The sequence below is a fragment of the Artemia franciscana genome, chromosome 15, assembly GCF_032884065.1.
Source record: "Artemia franciscana chromosome 15, ASM3288406v1, whole genome shotgun sequence".
NCBI classification, from domain to species: Eukaryota; Metazoa; Arthropoda; class Branchiopoda; order Anostraca; family Artemiidae; genus Artemia; species Artemia franciscana.
In genome coordinates, this window is record NC_088877.1 from 31,410,293 (window position 1) to 31,433,438 (window position 23,146).

General features: G+C 34.8%; 1 long non-coding RNA gene across 1 annotated transcript; it reads right to left on the reverse strand.

The window, feature by feature from the left end:
- Positions 1 to 373: 373 nt before the first annotated feature.
- Positions 374 to 8,311, reverse strand: LOC136036349 (uncharacterized). Its single transcript, XR_010619711.1, has 2 exons — positions 8,080 to 8,311; positions 374 to 1,023 (listed from the first exon to the last, which is right to left on the reverse strand). It is a non-coding gene; the product is annotated as an uncharacterized LOC136036349 (long non-coding RNA).
- Between the last annotated feature and the right edge of the window lie 14,835 nt (positions 8,312 to 23,146).

The following is a 23,146-nucleotide window of genomic DNA, read 5'->3' on the forward strand; positions in this document are numbered from 1 at the left end:
TCAAAAAAACAATACCCTTCTCCATAGCCTCTTCGCTCCGTACATATATGCCTAATTTAAAAACCAACAACACAGAATTAGCCTATTTCCCTTTTATTGAAGTGTTTTAACTGGAAATTTCTGGGTATTGACAGCGACCACAGTGCCATCTTATTCCACAACAGTTAATATTTCCTCACCAGGATAATCAACAGCCTCATATTGAGGAATAATTTCACTTTCATTTGCCAGTTCAATAAGCCCATTCTGAATGACAAATCCTGCACTATGATTTTCCTCTGTATTTTCTGCTGGTTTTACTTGAACAGCATTGCCAAGAGCATTAAGAAGAACAAAGTCACCTGGATGACATTTTTTCTTATGAAAAAACAAATTTCTCTCTGTTACAAACCGTTTATTGCATATAGTGCATACAACAGTCCTTAAGTGCAATTTTGAATGCAGTTCCAGCTTTCTTGCAGTTGCAAAACTAGCACCACAATGACAAATGTGATCTTTCTGAAGATGACTTTTATTTCTATGTGAAGAGAGTTTATAGTAACTGGTAAAGAGAGCATAACAATCAAGGCACGAATATTTGCATTTGGCATGTCTTCTTTCATGCTTTTCGTACTGACTTCTGCTCTCAAAAACTAAAGGACAATGACTACACTTAAGTTCTGAGCCGTCATCACAATGGCAGGTTTTCAGATGATGATTCAATCCACCAGAGTATTTGAACCCTTTGCAGCAAAAATCACACAAAAATGGTCGATTAGATTCATGTTTAGAATTGTGCCGTTTCAAATCAACAAAACGTGTGAAAGTTTTTCCACATTTGTCACAAGAATGCAACCCAAGTCCAGTGTGTATTCTGATGTGAATATCCAAGTTTTCCTTTTGACTGAAAGCTGCACTACACTGAGAACATTTGAATGCCTTCCTAAAGATTTATACCAAAATAGGTTCTCCAACTATGCCAAAACAGGGAGGAGTAAGGGGGCCATAACCCATCGGGCAGTCCAAAAGACTCCCATGACCTATCTGAAAGACATAAATTCAAAGTATGACCTATCTGAAAGACATAAATTCAAACTTCCTTTAACTGGATGCCACCCTAATGGTATCCTAATGCCTAATGGTCTAACAAACTTTTAAGACCCTTTTTGTACACCAATGTTAAAAAAAAGTACTGATGTTAAGAATTTGGTCTCTTTCAGATTTTTATTAGAAAACTCTTCTCTCCATTTCCATGACACAAAATGCAGTTCAAATTTTTTGTGTCAACTCGCCTTTCTTTCTCTGAGATCGGAAATTACGGAATAAAGTTAATGATTATTCTATAAATTTTGGAAATGCCTGGTTTATTCAAATTTATTATCACGAGATTATCTTTTAATTAAGTACACTTCACTCATTGTGCTTATTTGTATTTGAGGAGGTGAATAATTCATTTACTTTATTTATTTATTTATTTATTCCTCTCCCCTCCCCGTGTACCTCTCCCCATGTACCTGTCCCCATGTCTTCCTCTCCCCATGTACCTGCAAAGCAAAGATTAATACAAAAATAGGTTATCCAACTGTGCCAAAACAGGGTGGAGTAAGGGGACCACAACCTATCGGGCAGTCCGAAAGACTCCCATGACCTATCTGAAAGACAAAAATTCAAACTTTCTTTAATTGGATGCCACCCTAATGGCATCCTAATGCCTAATGGTCTAACAGACTTTTAAAACCCTTTTTGTACACCAGTGTTAAAAGAAAGTACTGATGTTAAGAATTTGGTCTCTTCCAGATTTTTATCAGTAACTCTTCTCTCCATTTCCATGACAAATAATGCAGTTCAAATTCTTTGTGTCAACTCGGCCTTCTTTCTCTGAGATCAGAAATTACGGAATAAAGTTATGATTATTCTGTAAATTTTGGGAATGCCTATTAATTCAAAATTATTATCATGAGATTATCTTTTAATTAAGTACACTTCACTCATTGTGCTTATTTGTGTTTGGTGAGGTGAATAATTCATTTACTTTATACTTAATTCTTTTATTTTTCTTTGGTAAATATTATTGATAATGGCGCCTTATCGATCCTATGGAATGTTGTATTTATTTTGTTGCCTCTTTTAGTCAACAAACCCTGTGGTATACTCTTTGTAAGAATCGGAAAAAAAACATAAGAAATACGTGTTTTAAGTCCACAAAGAAAAACATAAATGTGTATTTATGTCCCCATAAATACACAAGCTTTGTGTCCTCTTATAAATTTTCGAAATTTTCAACTGGACCCCCCCCCACCTGCCATATAGCAAAACAGGATACAATTACAAAACTACACAAAAAATAATCAAATTTTAATAAGATATACTAACTGTGTGGAATTTATATAATGGAGTAAAAAAGTGTCTACTTTTTCTAGGATTTGAAACCTACTGACTCTATTGGTATAATGAAGACTGCCTCAGATACACGTTGCATAATATCAAGTGATTTTTTTCATATCTGTAATTGACTGGGAACTACCAACACTTAGACCTATCAATCATACAAAGCAAGATTATTAATTAATAAATTAATATCACCGTATTTGCTCATCCAATCCTTCAAAAATATTCTGAGGGGGGGGGATGATTTATTTTTTCTAATCTTCACCAGAGGATCCTTCTCTGTGCTCTAATGTGTGATGCTCTATCTTGTCTTTTTCTAGTCTCATAGATATTGGTTGGTTTTTATTCATTGATCAGAATTCAATGAAGTTACTAGAAGTAGAGGCTCACGGGAAAATTATGGGGGTCATACCCCATAATTTTTTGCTTGCTCTATTTTTACAAGGTACCTAATAGCATCATAAAAACACTCCCAATCACATTTATCAAACAGCCTCCACCCAATTTCCCATACCCAAAGATGATGCCTCTTAAATCTTTCAATTTTTAAAATTCACAGACTAAGTAGTAAACACTTTCACTTACCCAACCACAAATTGGGAAAAAGAAGGGACCTTCTTTTTTCTAACCTTAGCAACATATTTTCTTCTTTCTCCTGGAGGCGAACAATCAGCCTCTAATTCCATCTCTGCTAGACTACAGCTGCACCTACTACCATGATTATTATCCTCCCATTTTGAACCAACTTTTTTTCGTTTGAAAAACGAAAGATTCTCTACTACTACTATCAAATAACTGCAGCACCAAGCCACCTGAGGCCAAGATGGCTGCGCCACTCCTCCTCCATCCTTATCTATTCAAAGCTTCCCTCGTTACACCCTCCTAAGAAGTTCAAATTTCCTTAAAATCCTTGATTAAGACATCTTCCCGCCCCCTTCGACGACGATTCTAATTCATCCAACAATATATTCTCAAAGATTTTACTACTATTTTTTTTTGCTAGCTTTGCGATAATTGTCTACATCCAAACCTTTGCTTTCATTCTAATCTTATCCCAGGCCAAAACTCTTCAAGATTTTCCAAGAACCATCCCTCCGATTCCCAATCCTTATTTGACAATAGATATGCTGATTTTACAGTAATTTCTCGAGGTCCCCCAATTCTTCATTTCCCAGCCGCCTACCATACTTACTAGTCTAATACCTTTAAAACAAAATAGGCCTAAATCCAACTTCATTACTAACCTATTTGTCAGCGTGCTTGTCCAAACAATCCCTTGAAATATCCCCCCCCCCCCAGTAGTAACTATACATAAAATGTCAGAGAAAGGTTTTTCGATTAATATTAACTTTGTGTAACGTTAAAGAAGCTGAACATTAAGGACCAATACAACCCCCCCCCAAAAAAAAACTTTTTCTCTTTTTATATTCATAATAAAGCTCCATGCAAAGCAATTAGTAAACAACAGAAATACATTTTCACATGACAATTAGTACAATATGGTTAAAGTAATTAATGTGAGATAAATATACCAGCCCCTAAGAGCATAATACAACTTAATGGATAAACAAGATGTGTATACGATTGTAAAATGAATATACTGAAGATTAAAAAATCAACAAATCCTATAAAAATAATATAATCATTCGACTGAAAGCCAAAAAGATTAGAGCTGACAAAAAGGAATATACGCCCCGCTCTTTACGCTAAAGTTTTTTACCGTTAATAAAGTAGGATTGAGAGAAAGAGTCAAACTTTAGCGTAAAGAGCGGAGCGTTGAGAAGGGAACAGCCCCTTTCATGCAAGGAGTAATTTCTGTTCGTTTTACATTTTAATGTCGCTCCTTACTTTCAGTTAAAAAAACTAGTTTTTTTTATTTAATTGAAGAATAGATTGCCTTCAAGTATAATTCTAGTTTTATAGTAGAATTTGAGTATAGTAGGATTGAATTTATATATATGTATATATATACATATATATATATATATATATATATATATATATATATATATATATATATATATATATATATATATATATAAATATATATATATATATATATATATATATATATATATATATATATATATTTATATATATCTATATATATATATAAATAAAGATATATATATATATATATATATATATATATATATATATATATATATATATATATATATATATATATATATATATATATATATATATATATATATATATATATATATATATATATATATATATATACAACAGTTCCAAAGATAATTTAACTCCTTAACATGTTAAACTTGGTAATTGAGTTTTTTGCTATAGGAAGTGTTCTTTTATAAGGATGCAGCTACCGCTGCAACAACAATCGCGTTTGATTGGACAGGTGGTTCAATTAAATTTATTCTTGTTCCAACGAATCATCATCTATAACAGTTGTAAATTTTCGTTTTTTGGGTCTTCCTCTAAACATATGACGTTGGTTTGGAATAACAGCTGTTAATTCATCATCTGCACTGATCTGTCCTAAAATATTGATTGACAACTCCAGCATAATTACGAGACGTATTATGATAAATTTACTCTTGTTTAAACACAATATTTGTTGTCATTTTCTGTGCTACCTCATAACTTAAAGATGTAACTGCTCAAAGGATGCTTACTGCAAGAAATACGCTACGATTTGGGGACCAGTGGTCGGTACGATTACCACTGAAAAAAAAACAAAAACAAAAAAAAAACAACAAATAAACACGCATCCGTGATCTGTCTTCTGGCAAAAATACAAAATTCAGCATATTTGTAGATAGGAGCTTCTACAGTAGGGTTCTCGGATACGCTGAATATGGTGATGTGATTTTCGTTAAGATTTTATGGCTTTTAGGGGGTATTTCTCTCTATTTTCTAAAATAAGGCATTTTTTCTCAGGCTCTTAACTTTTCATGGGCAAGATTAAACTTGATGAGACTTATATATTTAAAATCAGCATAAAAATAAAATTCTTTTTATGTAACTATTGGTATCAAAATTTCTTTTTTAGTCGCTTCTTACTCCAGATCGCTGCTTTTTTGTTTAATCACTTAAAGGCAGAAATTATTCTCAGGGGAAAACATTGAAATGCCAGTGATATTGAATAGCTGAAAATAGCCAGTAGTTTATTTTTCTTTATGCGGAGGCTGAGGCCGTGTAATTTCAAATCTAGATTTTGTGATGAGCATTTATGTCATCAAAGCTTGTTTAGTATTTATTTACAAAATAAAAAAAAATTGTACAAAATACTCTTTATTTACAATTTTTGTTATTGAACCTTGGCAAAGCGAAGAGTTAATTAATTGGAGCAAAAAAATAAACGGAGATATCGAAATCATTATAAAAAATATATGCAAAGTAAAAAAAAAACAATTTATTTTTTTAATCAAACTTAGAAAAAATTACTGAAGATGTAATTGCCTCTACGATTAAAAACAGTACCAAATCCCAAGCTTCATCCTTTTCAGGAATTCACAATTTCAAACAATGCAATAACGCCCTCATAATTATTTCTGACGATTTACATTGGAGTACACGTGACCATTGTTGATATTCTCCTAGTTATCTATAGCTTTTCAAGTAACAAATGGCATATTAAGTTTTGTTATTTTTAATGGATCGGGCCCAAGAATGAAAGATAAATCGTGTACAAGATTTAAACTCTGTATTTGTATGCTAGACATCCGATACACAGTTGCGTTCCTCAGATTAACCAGTATTTCAAAAATTGCTTCATAACAAAGGGTCTTATTGCCTGTTAAGTGGAGAAGCAAAGAGTATATGGACATTGATGTAAAAATTTCTTTTAGATTTATGCCTTGTATTTTATCTTAACATGAAAACTGCAGAATAGTAAATGAATGTCTATCACTGTTACTAATGTATATTTATTGTATTTCATTGAATAATTACATAAGATAAATAACTTCAGAACATGTGTAAGTCATATGAAAAACAAACATTCGAAAAACTAAAGCTGAACCGAATTAAACTTGTTTCTTCTTGGTATTACAAAAGAAAAAAGTTTTTTCTGAAAGTAAGGAGCGACATTAAAACTTAAAAAGATCAGAAATCATTCTGTATGTGAAAGGGACTGTCCCCTCCTCAACGCCTCTCTCTTTACTCTAAAGTTTTCCTTATCGTTTTAAAAAGTAGAGTTGTGACATATTCAAAGTTTACGAGAACAAGGCGTTGAGGGGACAACCCCTTTCATGTAGGAAGTATTACATTTTTGTTTTAAGTTTTAATATTGCTCCTTACTTTCAGAAAAAAAAAAACTTGTTTTGTACATAATTTCTGGACGTTTTTCAACTAATGCAGGTTCAAATTTGGCTCACCGCACATGAACATTAAAATAAAATATGTGTATGAATTTTGACAGATTTATTTCGTACATGAAGGGTTACCGCACCCTGAATACCTTGCCCTTTACGCTAAAGCTGTTAGAACTTTTAAATTTATTCCTGTTCTAATTAAACAGCCCCTCTGTTTCAGTAGCCGGCCTAAAAAAATTGTGACACACAGTCAAACTTAAGGGTGAAGATCGAAATATTGAGGAGGTGACAACCCTTCAAATATTGAGTAATTTCTGTACTTTTTTAGTTTTAGTGTTGCTCCTTATTATCATTTAAATAAAACTTGCTTTTAAAAATCAATTTCTGATCGTTTTTTCAAAAATAATGTCGATGAATCTAGCTCACCTTGTATGAAATATACCTCCCCCCTTGTTAAACACTCCGCCGTGGAAATTTTATCCAAGTAAAGTATACCCCCCCCCCCCGTCAAATTATGACCCCGGAGCATATCCACATGTGCCATTTGGCAAAGAGAATGTAAGACAATTAAGTAGAAAGTAAAGGACACCCTCCCCCGTCTAATTCCCTCCAGACAGTGTCATTCTCGCTGAAAATCCCCCATCTCCATAAATTACTTTCGGACGATTTAGCCAGAAATATTCTCCTTGGCGTTATTTCATTTGAATGCGACTTTAATCTCTAATTGTTTCCTCGGTCGCTCCTTAAATGCCCCCTTCCTTGGAAACTATTTCCTAGAAATCAAAACATGCTGAAAGTAGCCCCCCATATAATTCCCCGAGAACATCTTCGCATGTAAAATTTGGAAAAGAGAATGTAAGACATATAATATGAATTTTGCATAGAAATTCTGTCAAATCCTCCCATTGTATCAGTTCCCCTTGAAAATTGTCCCCTCAAAAATTTTCCTCCCCTGGGAAGAGCCTTTCTATAGAAATCTACCCCAGGAACGACCCCCTCCCCAGAAAATGTTCTTAATACTTCACAATAACAAATACTATACGTAAATAATGGGTAATTTTCTAAATTTACTGATCAGATTTACTCTGATCACACAATTTTGGGGAGAAATTGGTGTGGGAGGTGGCCAGTTGCACTAGAACTTTTAATTCCCGTTTGAGTACTTCCTGACTCAATCCTTTAGGCTCATTATTACATTATGATCACCATTTGAAAAAAAAAAAAAATAACAAACATCCGTGATCTGTCTTCTGGCAAAAATATCAAAGTTCCTGATTTTTGTCTATAGGATCTAGAAAATTCTACAGTAGAGTTTTCTGGCGTGCTGAATATGATGGCGTGATTTCTATTAGGACTCCTTGAATTTTAGGGATGTTTTTCCTCTGTTTCAAAAAACAAGTAAATTTTATCAAGCTCGTACCTTTTGATGGTTAGCTGTGTGTATTCAGAGAGGATGTCGCCGTTTTTTAAGCCTACTTGCTCTCCCACACGTTCCCACGGCTGCTGATCGAACTATCTCTGCTGTCAATCTGAATAAAACCAGTATTAGAAATTGTCTCGGTTTCACCACCTTAAACGAGCTTCTCAATGCAAAACAGATTGTCCCAATGACTTGGAAAATACCCTTGAAAATGGTTCTGTATCCAGAGTGGAAAAACTGTGGAAAGGAATATGGAAAAGCTGGGCTACAAGAAGAAACAGCAGAAAAAATGAACAGCTAGCACAAATGTTCCTTTTTTTTGAAAGTTGCAGTTTTATTACATTTGTACGGTTTAACCTAACTTTATCCAATTCCACCTAGCACGTCTGTTTATTATCATATATGTTAATATCCTATGGTTATTGTAAAAGACGTTCTGGTAACAACATTCTAATTACATCTAAGGTGTCGCTTGAAGGGTTACTGCAACTAGAACTTTTTTTTTTACGAAAGCTTTTATTAGTAATAAATATACATAACTTACGAATTAACTTACGTAACGAACTCATATATTTGTATACAATTATTACGTATATTTTGGAGTTCTTCCCCTCGTCTATAACTCACTCTTTATATTAAAGCTTGAATTTTGTCCCAATTTTCTAAGAATGACCCGTGAATCTCAAAGGCCGTAGCATAAATAGTTTAAGTTATTAAAAACTCTTTAGCGTAAAGATCAAGGTATTGAGGAGGAGAGGAACGCCCTTATATACGTAATAGTTTCTTTTTGTTTTAAGTTTTAATTCTGCTCCTTACCTCTAGTTGAAATTTTTTTTATTTATTTATATTCTTTTTTTTAAATAATGCTAGAAAATCCTGCGACGACTTTATTAAAATTCTCTTCCCTCATGATAAATTCCTTCATGGAAAGATCCTACAAGTTAAAGCTTTTAACTTGCAGCTCTCCCGGGGGACTGTGGGGGATTAAATCGTCCCCAAAGACATAGTTATTAGGTTTTTCGTTTATGCTGAACAAAATGAAAATCTCAAAATTTTTATCTGGTGACTTTGGGAAAAAGGAGCGTGGGAGGGGAGCTAGGTGCCCTCCAATTTTTTTGGTCGCTGAAAAAGGGCGCTAGAACTTTTAGTTTTCGTGAGAAATTGATAGATAAATGTATTTTAAAGCTAAATATACAGCCATGAACAGAGTACAATAACACAGTACAATAAACGAAAGGCAAAATAACATAGAGTTTGATCCACGATCATCATAAAACACTTATATGAATCACTGGATCAACTTAACACTCGTACTTAATACTTGAAAAAATGGTCGTTGAAAAGAAGATTTAACACTAAAAAAAATACATAAATAAAACATTAAATATACTTTATACTGATATTTTTTATTTTATTTTATATATTTTTTTTTATTTGACAAAATTTCCAGATACCTTGCTACTCTACAAATAAACTGAGGCGACGTACTATTCAAGACACCTGGAAGTATCAACTCATTACTTCCAAATATCCTTTCTCTTATCGTAGAGAGCCTCTGGTACCGGCTTAAGCAATGCACTAAATAATCATGTTTATTTCTGCAAAGAGGGCAAGTATATCCGTCTCCTCTGGAACATCTTTCTTTAGAATATCTTTTAAATATTCTAACTAATTGGCACTAATTTCGCACTAATTGGCAGGCAGATAGCCCTGAGCTGCATCCACAAAGTCAAATATCTCGCTGGTAAATTCAGCTCAAAGTAGAACTCCTGCCCATAAACCCCCCTAACATCCTCATGAAACTTTAATGTTTCTGATTTTTATATCTCCTCACTCCATTTTTGAATCATTTGATTCTCTAGTCATTCTCCCAATTTGCTTTTATATCCATAGGTTCTCTACCTTCATTCCAAGCAAAGGAAAACCCTGTTTTGTCTAGAATTTCTTTCAATTTTAGAAAATCCTGCACCCCTGTCATGGACTTTCTCTTCCCTCATGATAAATTCCTCCATGGAAAGATCCTCTCACGTTAGAATGAGCCCTCTCGCGACATTCTAGGACTACTGGGTCAATACGATCACCCCTGGAAAACAAAACAAAAAACAAATAAACGCACATCCGTGATCTGTCTTCTGGTAAAAAAATAAAAATCCCGTACTTTCGTAGATAGGAGCTTGAAACTTCTACAGTAGGGCTCTATGACTTTTAGGGTGTGTTTCCCCCTATTTTCTAAAACAAGGCAAATTTTCTCAGGCTCAATAAGTTTATATGGGTAAGACTAAACTTGATGGAACTTATATATTTAAAATCATCATATAAATACAATTATTTTCATGTAACTATTGGTATCGAAATTCTATTTTTATGGCACTTGGTATTAACCAAGTGACATGTAGCGATCGCAAATTCTGTTGGAATGTCGGTCGGCCTGTCTGTCCCTGTTTTGCTTGTTTATTCACTTCCAGATAACCTAGGGCGAGGGATCGGGATTAAACTTGGTTGGAAAACTAAAAACAAGTCCCAGATACGTGATTGACATAACCAGAATGGATCCGCTCTCTTTGGGGGAGTTGGGAGGGAGAGTTAATTCCGAAAAATTAAAAAAATGAGGTATTTTTAACTTACGAAGGAGTGATTGGATCTAAATGAAATTTCAAATTTAGAAGGACTTCGTAAGTCAGATCTCTTATTTTGAATCTTGATCAGATCCAGTGTCATTGGGGGGAGTTGGGGCGGGGGAAACCGGATATCTTGGAAAAGGCTTAGAGTTGAGAGATCAGGATGAGACTTGGTGGGAAGAATAAGCAAAAGTCCAACATACATGGCTGACATAATATGACCAGATCCACTCTCTTTGGGGGAGCTGGGGTGGGGTGTGATTCGGAAAAATTAGAAAAAAGAGGTATTTGTAACTTACGAACGGGCGATCAGATCTTAATGAAATTTGATATTTAGAAGGATCTTATACTTGACAGCTCTTATTCTAAATCCCCGCCAGATCCGGTGACACTGGGGGAGCTGGAGAGGAAAACCGGAAATCTTGGAAAACGCGTAGAGTCTAAAGATCGGGATGAAACTTGGTTTATAGAATAAGCAAATGTCGTAGATACGTGATTGACGTAACCGGGCTGGACCCATTCTCTTTGGGGGTGTTAGGGGGTCCAGTGCTTTGTCGAGTTTGGTGCTTCTGGACGTGCCAGGACGATGAAAATTGGTAGGCGTGTCAGGGCCCTGCACAAATTGACTTGATAAAGTCGTTTTCCCCAATTCGACCATCCGGGGGGCTGAAGGGAGAGGAAAAATTAGAAAAATGAGGTATTTTTTACTTATGAGTGGATATCAGATTTTAATGAATTTTGATTTTTCGAAGGACGTCGTGTCTCAGGGCTCTTATTTTAAATCTTGACCGACATTAAGCCTCTGATTTTCCTTTTAAATCAATCCATTGGCTCATAAAATTTTGATAGAGTTCATGCCATATGAGCTCTTAGCTCTTGTTTAGAGTTTCGGTTACTATTGGGCCGCTTCTTACTACAGTTCGTTGCCACAAACTGTTTGAAAACTAGTACTTTTTCTCTCTAGCTATGTGTAAGCTACTTTACCAACTATACAATTTCACTAGGTCAAGGGATGGTACCAACGGGTCTGTGTGTCATATTCGTTTCGTTTGTAAAATTACAAAGTATGGGAGTCGGTTGTCAGGTGTAATGTATACCTAAAAAAGCGTACAGGGTGCAAGACATGGTTTTATTTTGATGTCCTTTGAACTGTAATCACACAATTTGCAATGATTAGGACAAACTAGGATCTACAAACTAGGATTAGAAATATTGGAATCCCTGGTATTCACAACAGTCAAGTATTGTTGTGAAACATTGGTGCTTCGAAATGCTATGGAAGATTTGTTAAACGTTTTCCAGAGGAATTGTCTAAGCATAGTCCTGGTTGCTTTAGGATAGTCTAGTTGACCATATATCAAACAATAAGCTGTCCAAAATTGTGTTCGACATCGCTTTTTAGGCTATAATGAAAGAAAGGTTAATAAATTTTGCATTTGGGTCTACCTTCTGGGGTCAAACGAAAATAAGGTCATTCCTGAACGAGTTCTGAAGAAGTCATAAGAATAGTTTAAAGGTAATTTAAATTTCGTGAGAAGGGAAAGAGAGTGAACCTTTGAATAGATTAGGATGGAGAAGGAGCGTGCGCTGCTGTTTTGGCCTGAGGTACCTTGGTACTTCTGGCAGTTGTCAGTGCTATTAGTAACAGTGGTAACTATTTGCATCTATTAAATGTTGATTACTCATAGGATAGGGACTCTCTGAATATTATTTACAAAATAATTTCAGTTCAAAATACTAAGTGCTAAAATTAAATTACATTTATTTATTCCAGTCGTAAAAGAAAGATAGATGAAATGGATGCCTTTCGCGACCTCCTAGTAAAAGAGGTGGATTCGCTTCAAAAATTTTTCGACACCTGTAAGGATGCCTTTAGCACAGAGAAAGATGGTGATGGTAATGTTTACTGATTAAAATTTTGTAAGCCATTTGTTGGGCTATCCCTGTCTATTTCTACAGCATTTATGTCAGGTTGGGCTTTGTCAGGATTCGCAGGAATCAACATACCATGCAGTGTTCGCAGTCGTGATTGAATAAATTCAAGTTGTGTTAATAGTAAATATCTCATATCAAACAAAATTTGTCTGATGTCCAAACAGAACATATAGCATACTAGCTGTTGGGATGGCGCTTCGCGCCACCCAACACCTAGTTGGTGGGGGCGCTTCGCGCCCCCCAAGCCCCCCGCGCGCGTAAGTCGTTACGCGCCATTGTAGTTGTGTCCCTGTGTCCCACCTGTGATATATATATATATATATATATATATATATATATATATATATATATATATATATATATATATATATATATATATATATATATATATATATATATATATATACATATATATATATATATATATATATATATATATATATATATATATATATATATATATATATATATATATATATATATATATATATATATATATATATATATATATATTTAACTACGTAAAACTTGCGAATATACAACATTCTTGGCTGTCCCATTGTCTGTGCATATAAATAGATTGTCAGGTTTACCGACTCTTGAACATGCAACATATAATTGTCCATGGGAAAAACAATCTGCATTCAGATCTATACCTCATTATCCTAATGATTGCCCTTGAGCTTTGTTGATGGTGATTGCTAATCGAACATTCCCTGTGTCACCGTCGTCATTTATATATCCCCCTCTGCCCCCCGGCGTCCCCGTTGTTGTTGTTTCCCTGTGTCCCGGTCGTCATTTGTGTCCCGGTGTCCGGTCGCTTTCTCTTTGAGTGTCCCGGTCGTCATTTATATTCCCTATATCCCGGTCGTCATTTGTGTACCGATGTCCCGGTCTGTAATTTCGTCAGTCGACAAACATGACGTCAGTCGACAAACAAACATGAAGTCACTCGACACACACACACATAGACAACTTATTTTTATATATATAGATAGATAGAACGCATTTCAAAGCTGACGTATGCTGGAATCAATCCGTTTATACGTTATGTCTTTAGAATAATGACATCAATTATCTTGTTTCGATTATCAGTTACTGATAATTACCAAAATTTTTTACTACTAAACTTCAAATGCCGATAAAAATAAATTCAAAAGCCTGAGATGATTAAATTTCACATGGGCAGAGTTGCTGAGCTTATCGTTTTAATCATAATGAACCCAAACAAAGCAACAGCTGCAATCTAGGAAAGAGCGCACCATAACCCATAATTACTGAAAGTCTAACAACACGAAACGAAAAAAAAACTTTTTTTATACGATTTACCCTTTAAAAAAAACCTTTTTTCGTCAAAAAAATTTTTTTTTAAACTAAAAAACCTTTATCTGCTGATGATGAAGACCGAACATGTCTTTAAAATATTCAGAACTTTTGTATTTGTTTTTAACTTTCTGATGATGAACTTATCCCTATTGAAACTTTTCTTTGTTTCATCAAAAAAAAGGGAGTGTGGTCTGTAAAAAATTCTAATAATGTGTTTTAGTTTATCTTAATCGTAAAAGTTTATTACGAAAATAAATTTAAGGAAACTTCCAAAAATACTGAGACCCCTAAAAAATAGTGGTGCATTAATTAGAATGTGCACCATTACAACCAAAATAGTTGAAACCCTATATGGGGGAATTACTGTCCCCACCATGAACAGTAAGAAACATTACTTTCTTGCATGTGTAGCACTGATATCTCTCCTTTTTTTTCTCAGGGGTGGTCATTTCGAGCCAATGATCGTCGGACGCTTATAGAGGACTCGTTTGAACGGAAATCACAATATCTAGTACCCTTTTTAAATAAACAAAAGAGATTGAGCCACAATATAGTGGTATTCTCTGCCAGTTTTCTGCCAAAAAACATCAGTTTTCTCCTAAAGAGAGTAAAAATGTCACGTAATACAAATTCTCAGATACCCAATCGATTTGCTATTAGGTATGAGCCTTGGCTGGAGTTCCCCCCCTATCTTTAAAACCAATGAAGATGAGGTTAACGTCCATGCCGCACTGATTTCCGTGTTTAATCGTAAGTCGTCTACTGACTAGCAGAACTATCAGGCTCATACAAAATCGTTGAGAGATGTTTAATCGGTCGTTTCAAAGCTCTTGATCACTTATAGGTGCTTTTTGAGAACTCATCTCGTTATCACCATCGTAAAGTACCATAATTCACCAAAAATTACACTTTGGTGCTATTTCTAAAGTTGAAAGGCTGGAAAGTGTAAATGAGGTACCATTGTAATCTTTATGGTAGAAAACCGTTAACTGGAGTTTAAAATACCTTCTCTTGTCTACGTCCCCTATCAGCCCCCCTTATTAATCTTAAACTAAAATACGCAGTTTTAATAAAACTGCCTAATGAGAAAAAAACATATGACGTTGGTTTGGAATAACAGCTGTTAATTCATCATCTGCACTGATCTGTCCTAAAATATTGATTGACAACTCCAGCATAATTACGAGACGTAGCATGATAAATTTACTCTTGTTTTAAACACAATATTTGTTGTCATTTTCTTTGCTACCTCATAACTTAAAGATGTAACTGCTCAAAAGATGCTTACTGCAGGAAATACGCTTTGATTTGGGGACCGGTGGTCGGTACGATTACCACTGAGAAAAAAAAACAAAAACAACAAATAAACACGCATCCGTGATCTGTCTTCTGGCAAAAAATACAAAATTCAGCATATTTGTAGATACGAGCTTCTACAGTAGGGTTCTCGGATACGCTGAATATGATGATGTGATTTTCGTTAAGATTTGATGGCTTTTAGGGGGTATTTCTCTCCATTTTCTAAAATAAGGCAAACTTTCTCAGGCTCTTAACTTATGATGGGCAAGAATAAACTTGATGAGACTTATATATCTAAAATCAGCATAAAAATAAAATTCTTTTTATGTAAATATTGGTATAAAAATTTTTTTTTAGTCGCTCCTTCCTCCAGAACACTGCTTTTTTGTTTAATTACTCAAAGGCACAAATAATTCTCAGGGGAAAACATTGAAACGCCAGTGACATTGAATAGCTGAAAATAGCCTGTAGTATATTTTTCTTTATGCGGAGGCTGGGGCCGTGTAATTTCAAATCTAGATTTTGTGATGAGCATTTATGTCATCAAAGCTTGTTTAGCATTTATGTCATCAAACCTTGTTTTTATATTATTCAATGTTTAGAAAAAAAATTGTACAAAATATTCTTTAATTACAATTTTTGTTGTTGAACCTTTGCAAAGCGAAGAGTTAATTAATTGGAGCAAAAAAATAAACGGATGTATCGAAATCATTATAAAAAATATATGCAAAGTGAAAAAAACAATTTTTTTAAAATCAAATTTAGAAAAAATTACTGAAGATGTAATTGCCTCTACGATTAAAAACAGTGCCAAATCCCCAGCTTCATCCTTGTCAGGAATTCACAATTTTAAACAATGCAATAACGCCCTCATAATTGTTTCTGACTATTTACTTTGGAGTACACGTGAGCATTGCTAGTATTCTCCTAGTTATCTATAGCTTTTCAAGTAACAAACTGGGCTGCCAAATTGACGCATTTTGTGTCAAAATGACACAATTTGATGTTGCATGACACAATGACACGTTCAGTCAAAATGATGACACAATCGACGAAAATGACACATTTTTCAATATAAAATGACACAATCGACAAAAATGACCCATTTTTCAAAAAACCACACATTTTTCGAAAAAATGACATATTTTTGTCATCCGAGTTTTTTTTTAATGGTAATAAAAGAAAAGTAAAATTTCAATTTTCTACCTCCAGAAAAGCTACAAATTAATGGAAGGGAATAGCGCTACCTAACGATGGCAGTAGTATAAAAACAGTGTGGAATACAGGACAGATGCCATCACCATATTTAACATTTAAACCGCGCAAAGAAAACAGCCATAGGCGGAAATTTCAAATCAAAATGCACGCTGAATATATGAACTTAATTGGCTTCTTGATTGAGTATTTGATGTAGCCAGCTGGTACGTACTTAATAATAAAAGGTAAACAGCCTGCAGTTTACCCATTTTAAGGAGTACAGGAGGGGTATCCCAATGTCTTTCCTTCAGAATAATCCATCTGGCTTAAAAAGGCACCAACAAATATGACAAAAATACTAGATTGAAGCCGGTTGAATGGCTTACATATTGAGAAAATAAAAAGCTTAGCCGACCACGATTACAACGTCATACGAGAAGTCTATTTTCAATTTACCGTCGGAATTGATTGTCCCTAAAACTTTTATAAATGTAAAATTGCCTCGTTGGCCGCCCAGACACAAATTCATAGTGTGTAATCTCATTAATCGAATGTCTCTATTTCTTTCATGACGTCACAAAAAGGTCATGATCCCAAGATAATAGGATAAGGTTAACTTTACTCCTTTTTGAACTGACTTGAAACGATTATATATTCAAAACTCTAAATAAAGATTTAATAATTAAATATGAGACCACTTCTAGCAACAAAATGACACAGTATGGAACCTGAGATGACACAAAAAGCACATTTTCGGAAAAAATATGACACACTCCTTAAAAAAAATTTGGCAGCCCTGGTAAAAAATGGTAGATTAAGTTTCGTTTTCTTTTACGGATCGATCCCAAGAATAGAGAGATAAAACGTGTAGGAGATATAAACTCTGTATTTGTATGCTGGACATCCGATTCACAGTTGCGTTCCTCAGATGAACCAGCATTTCAAAAATTTTTGCAAGATTAAATTGTCACGCTGCCTGTAAACTAGAGAAGCAAAGACTATATAGATATTGATGTAAAATTTTGTTTTAGATTTACGCCTTGTATTTTATCTTAACATGAAAACTGCAGAATAGTAAATGAATGTCAATCACTGTTATTAATGTATATAAGTTGTTTTTCATTGAATAATTAGATAAGATAAATAACTTCAGAACATGTGTAAGACATATGAAATACAAACATTCGAAAAATTAAAGCTGAAATGAGTTAAACTTGTTTCTTCTTGGTATTACAAAAGAAAAATGTTTTTTCTGAAAGTAAAGAGCGACATTAAAACTTAAAAAGATCAGAAATCATTCTGTATGTGAAAGGGGCTGTCCACTCCTCAACGCCTCTCTTTTTACTCTAAAATTTTTCTTATCGTTTTAAAACGTGGAGTTACGACATATTCAAAGTTTACCGTAAAGAACAAGGCGTTGAGGGGACAATCCCTTTCATGTAAGAAGTATTATATTTTGTTTTAAGTTTTAATGTTGCTCCTTACTTTCAGTGGAAAAAAAACTTGTTTTATATATAATTTCTGAACGTTTTTCAACTAATGCAGGTTCAAATTTGGCTCACCGCACATGGAAATTAAAATAAAATATGCGCTTGAATTTTGACAGATTTATTTCGTACATGAAGGGTTACCACACCCTAAATACCTCGCCCTTTACGCTAAAGCTGTTTCATTAGCCGGCCTAAAAAAATTGGGACCCACAGTCAAACTTAAGGGTAAAGATCAAAATATTGAGGAGGTGACAACCCTTCAAATATTGAATAATTTCTGTTCTTTTTTACTTTTAGTGTTGCTCCTTGTTATCATTTAAATAAAACTTGATTTTTTAAAATCAATTTCTGATCGTTTTTTTCAAAAATAATGTCGATGAATCTAGCTCACCTTTAATGAAATATACCTCCCCCCTTGTGAAACACTCCGCCGTGGAAATTTTATCCAAGTAAAGTATATCCCCCCCGTCAAATTATGGCCCCGGAGCATATCCACATATACCATATGGCAAAGAGAATGTAAGACAATTAAATAGAAAGTAAAGTACACCCTCCCCCGTCTAATTCCCTCCAGACAGTGTCATCCTCGCTGAAAATCCCCCATCTCCATAAATTGCTTTCGGACGATTCAGCCAGAAATATTCTCCTTGGCGTTATTTCATTTGAATGCGACTTTAATCTCTAATCAGTTTCTCGGTCACTCCTTAAATGCCCCCTTCCTTGGAAATTATTTCCTAGAAATCAAAACATGCGGAAAGTAGCCCCCCAAATAATTCCCCGGGAACATATTCGCATTTAAAATTTGGAAAAGGGAATGTAAGACATATAATAAGAATTTTGCACAGAAATTCTGTCAAATCCTTTCATTGTATCAATTCCCCTTGAAAATAATCCCCTCAAAAATTTTCCTCCCCTAGGAAGAGCCTTTCTATAGAAATCTACCCCAGGAACGACCCCCCCCCACAGAAAATGTTCTTAATACTTCCCAATAACAAATACTATACGTAATTAATGGGTAAATCTCTAAATTTACTGATCAGATTTACTCTGATCACACAATTTTGGGGAGAAATTGGTGTGGGAGGTGGCCAGGTGCACTAGAACTTTTAATTCCCGTTTGAATACACCCTGAATCGATCCTTTAGGCTCATTATTACATTATGATCACCATTTGAAAAAAAAAAAATTAACATACATCCGTGATCTGTTTTCTGGCAAAAATATCAAAGTTCCTTATTTTTGTCTATAGGATCTATAAAATTCTACAGTAGAGTTTTCTGGCGTGCTGAATATGATGGCGTGATTTCTATTAGGACTCCCTGAATTTTAAGGACGTGTTCCCTCTGTTTCAAAAACCAAATAAATTTTATCAAGCTCGTAACTTTTGATGGTTAGCTGTGAATCTTCTGAGAAGATGTCGCCTTTTTTTTTAAAGTGGGTCACTGTTTTGCCCTTCAAGTGTTCCATTTATGATGCTTCTAATTCCTATGTAAAAGTGCTATTGATCAGCGTTTCCAACGCCTTATAATTGTACCGTTTTGGTACAATATAGAGGTCCTGGTAAAGTGCGGTAAATTTAAAAAAGTTTTGGTACAATCAAAATTTTCCGCCACATTTTGATTTTATTCACTTTGTATATATGCAATACAATTTCGATATGTGACGTTTCTTGAATGTAATTTAACAGGAAACAAGGAATATCAGTTGCATCAAGCAATGAAAAAATCTGCAAGGAATATAAGATATATGAAACAGGTCTATTATATGGATTTTCTATTAGAAATAGTAAAAATTAGCATTTAATGGCGTAAATCAATATTGTAAATATGTTTTTTAGTCGTTTTCAGAATTTGATAGTGTTTACATCTGGAAAGGCTTGTCTTTAAATTTTTTAAATTATTTTTTAAGAGACTCCTTGAGACTTATAGAATTTCAGCAAAGTACAGCCGAAGATATTTACCGGGCCATAACTATACTACTTTTTAAAGAAATTGGAGCTTCAAAGCAAACCTAATACGATTTGCTGCAGACAATGCGTCGGCTATGATCGGGGAGCAAGGTAGTGTGCAGGCGAAGCTGTTGGAAGACTGGCCAATTTTATTTGTGCTTGGTTGTTCATGCCATTCCATTCACGTATGTGCTAGTGATGCCAGCAAACAATTGCCAATAGAAATGGAAGATTTTTGTCAGGATGTATACGGGTATATATGTCGCAGCCCAAAACGGACCAATGAGATTTTAGAGTTGCAAAAGTTTATGAAACTGAAAGAACCTTCGATTTGACACATATAACAACTCGATAGTTGTCTGGATTACCCGTTGTTGCTTGATATTTGGAGCAGTGGGAGTGCTTGACTTCACTCTTTTGTGTGGAAAGTAATAAAGAAGCCAACAAGCCGGTTATGGTCACTGCCATATCAAAATATCTGCTTTCACCGGTTTTCAAGGCTTACTTGCCTTCCTGGTTCAAATTTTGAAGTATATCGAAGACCTAAACAAGGAATATCTGGCAGAAGAGACCCAGATTCTCTTGTCTATAATCATTTTTCTGAAGTGTGCAAGATAATAGCATTCCAATTTTTGTTGCCTAGTCATACGAAAGAAAGTGATTCCCACTTCATAAACCCATATAGCACCAATTTCTATGTCGATGTCAAGAACATGGAATGTGGGGGTCGAGTGGAAATGATTTTTACCATAGAAAAGGTATCTATCTGACGCAGTTTTAAAAAAGAGCGTAGGAAATTTTTGATCCTGATCTGTGATGAGATGAGAAACCGTTTTTTCAGCTCCAGGAATTCATCGGTAAGAAACTTCGATAGGCTACATCGATAGCATATCCATGATATGCTATGGGAGTAGAATGGCTGTAATCAAAAAAATCTGGCACCGCTTCTGGCTCAGCTTCCAAATTCACTGAGTGACAATGACCTGGAAGATATCGTCCAAGAGTGGGAGAGATTATCCTTTTGCTCTGAGCTTTGTAATTCAATTGCCTCAGATCCAGCCATGTTTTGGACTCGGGTTTACAGGGGAAAAAATGTTAATGGGTCAAAGCGTTTTCCTCTTCTCGGGCGTTTCATTTTAAGCCTACTTGCTCTTCCACACGTTCCCACGGCTGCTGATTGAACCATCTCTGTGGTCAATCTGAATAAAACCAGCATTAGAAATTGTCTCGATTTCACCACCTTAAACGAGCTTCTCAATGCAAAACGGATTGTCCCAATGACTTGGAAAATACCCTTGAAAATGGTCCTGTATCCAAAGTGGAATCCAAGAAGAAACAGCAGAAAAAATGAACAGCTAGCACAAATGTTCCTTTTTTGGAAGTTGCAGTTTTTTTTTACATTTGTACTGTTTAACCTAACTTTATCAAATTCCACCTAACACGTCTATTTATTATCATAAATGGTAATATCCTATGGTTATTGTAAAAGACGTTCTGGTAACAACATTCTAATTACGTCTAAGGTGTTGCTTGAGGGGTTCCTGCAACTAGAACCTTTTTTTTACCAAAGTTTTTATTAGTAATAAATATGCATAACTTACGAATTAACTTATGTAACCAACTTATATATTTGTATACATTTATTACGTATGTTTTGGAGTTCTTCCCCTCGTCTATACCTCGCTCTTTACATTAAAGCTTGAATTTTGTCCCAATTCTCTAAGATGACCCGTGAAACTCAAAGGCCGTAGAATAAATAGTTTAAATTACTAAAAACAATTTAGCGTAAAGATCAAGGTATTGAGGAGACGACGAACGCGATTATATGCGTAATAGGTATAGATAATTGTATTTATCTATATTCTTTTATTTAAATAATGCTAGAAAATCCTGCGACGACTTTATTAAAATTCTCTTCCCTCAGGATAAATTCCTTCATGGAAAGATCCTACAAGTTAAAGCTTTTAACTTGCAGCCCCTCCCCCGGGGACTGTGGGGGATTAAGTCGTCCCCAAAGACATAGCTATTAGGTTTTTCGACTATGCTTTACAAAATGACAGTCTCAAAATTTTTATCTGGTGACTTTGGGAAAAAAGGAGCGTGGGAGGGGAACTAGGTGCCCTCCAATTTTTTTGGTCGCTTAAAAAGAGCACTAGAACTTTTAGTTTTCGTGATAGATTGATAGATAAATGTATTTTAAAGCTAAATATACAGCCATGAACACAGTACAATAAACGAAAGGCAAAATAACATAGAGTTTGATCCGCGATCATCATAAAACACTTATATGAAACACTGGATCAACTTAACACTAGTACTTAATACTTGAAAAAATGGTCGTTGAAAAGAAGATTTAACACTCAAAAAAATACATAAATAAAACATTACATATACTTTATACTGATATTTTTTTATTTTATTTTATATACTTTTTTTTATTTGACAAAATTTCCAGATACCTTGCTACTCTACAAATAAACTGAAGCGACGTACTATTCAAGACACCTGGAAGTATCAACTCACTACTTCCGAATATCCCTTCCCTTATCTTAGAGAGCCTCAGGCAAATTTCGCGTTTTTGTTCATTAATTGGTTCGTAGAAAGTGAATATACCCCCGGGTGTAAACCTTATTTAGCGACATTACAGGAGCCCTTCAAGCGACACCTTAGACGTAATTAGAATGTTGTTACCAGAACGTCTTTGACAATAACCCAGCCCAGCTTTTTCATATCCCTTTCCACGGTTTTTCCACATTGGATACAGAGGCGCCATTTGGGGGGTCGGGGGGCAGGGGTGGGCAAATACCCACCCCTGATTTTCCAGGGGGCCCAAGCTTCCATCACAAAGGGCCCTTTTCCGTCCATAATTATCCATTATGTCCAACATAATCCATTCTGTTCAAATGATTTGAACTAACTGCACGCCTATTAGCCAAAGAACGTAATTACCTGACGACCCTAGGGGTAATTACGGTATTTGCTATTAGTCATTGTTAACTTTGAAAGTGGGTTAGATTCATAATAAAAGTCTTAAGTTCTGTCAAATGCCCCTTGCCCACCCCAAGATTTGTCCCAAATGGCGCCTCTGATTGGATACAGAACCATTTTCAAGGGTATTTTCCAAGTCATTGGGACAATCTGTTTTGCATTGAGAAGCTCGTTTAAGGTGGTGAAACCGAGACAATTTCTAATGCTGGTTTTATTCAGATTGACAGTAGAGATAGTTCGATCAGCAACCATAGGAACGTGTGGGA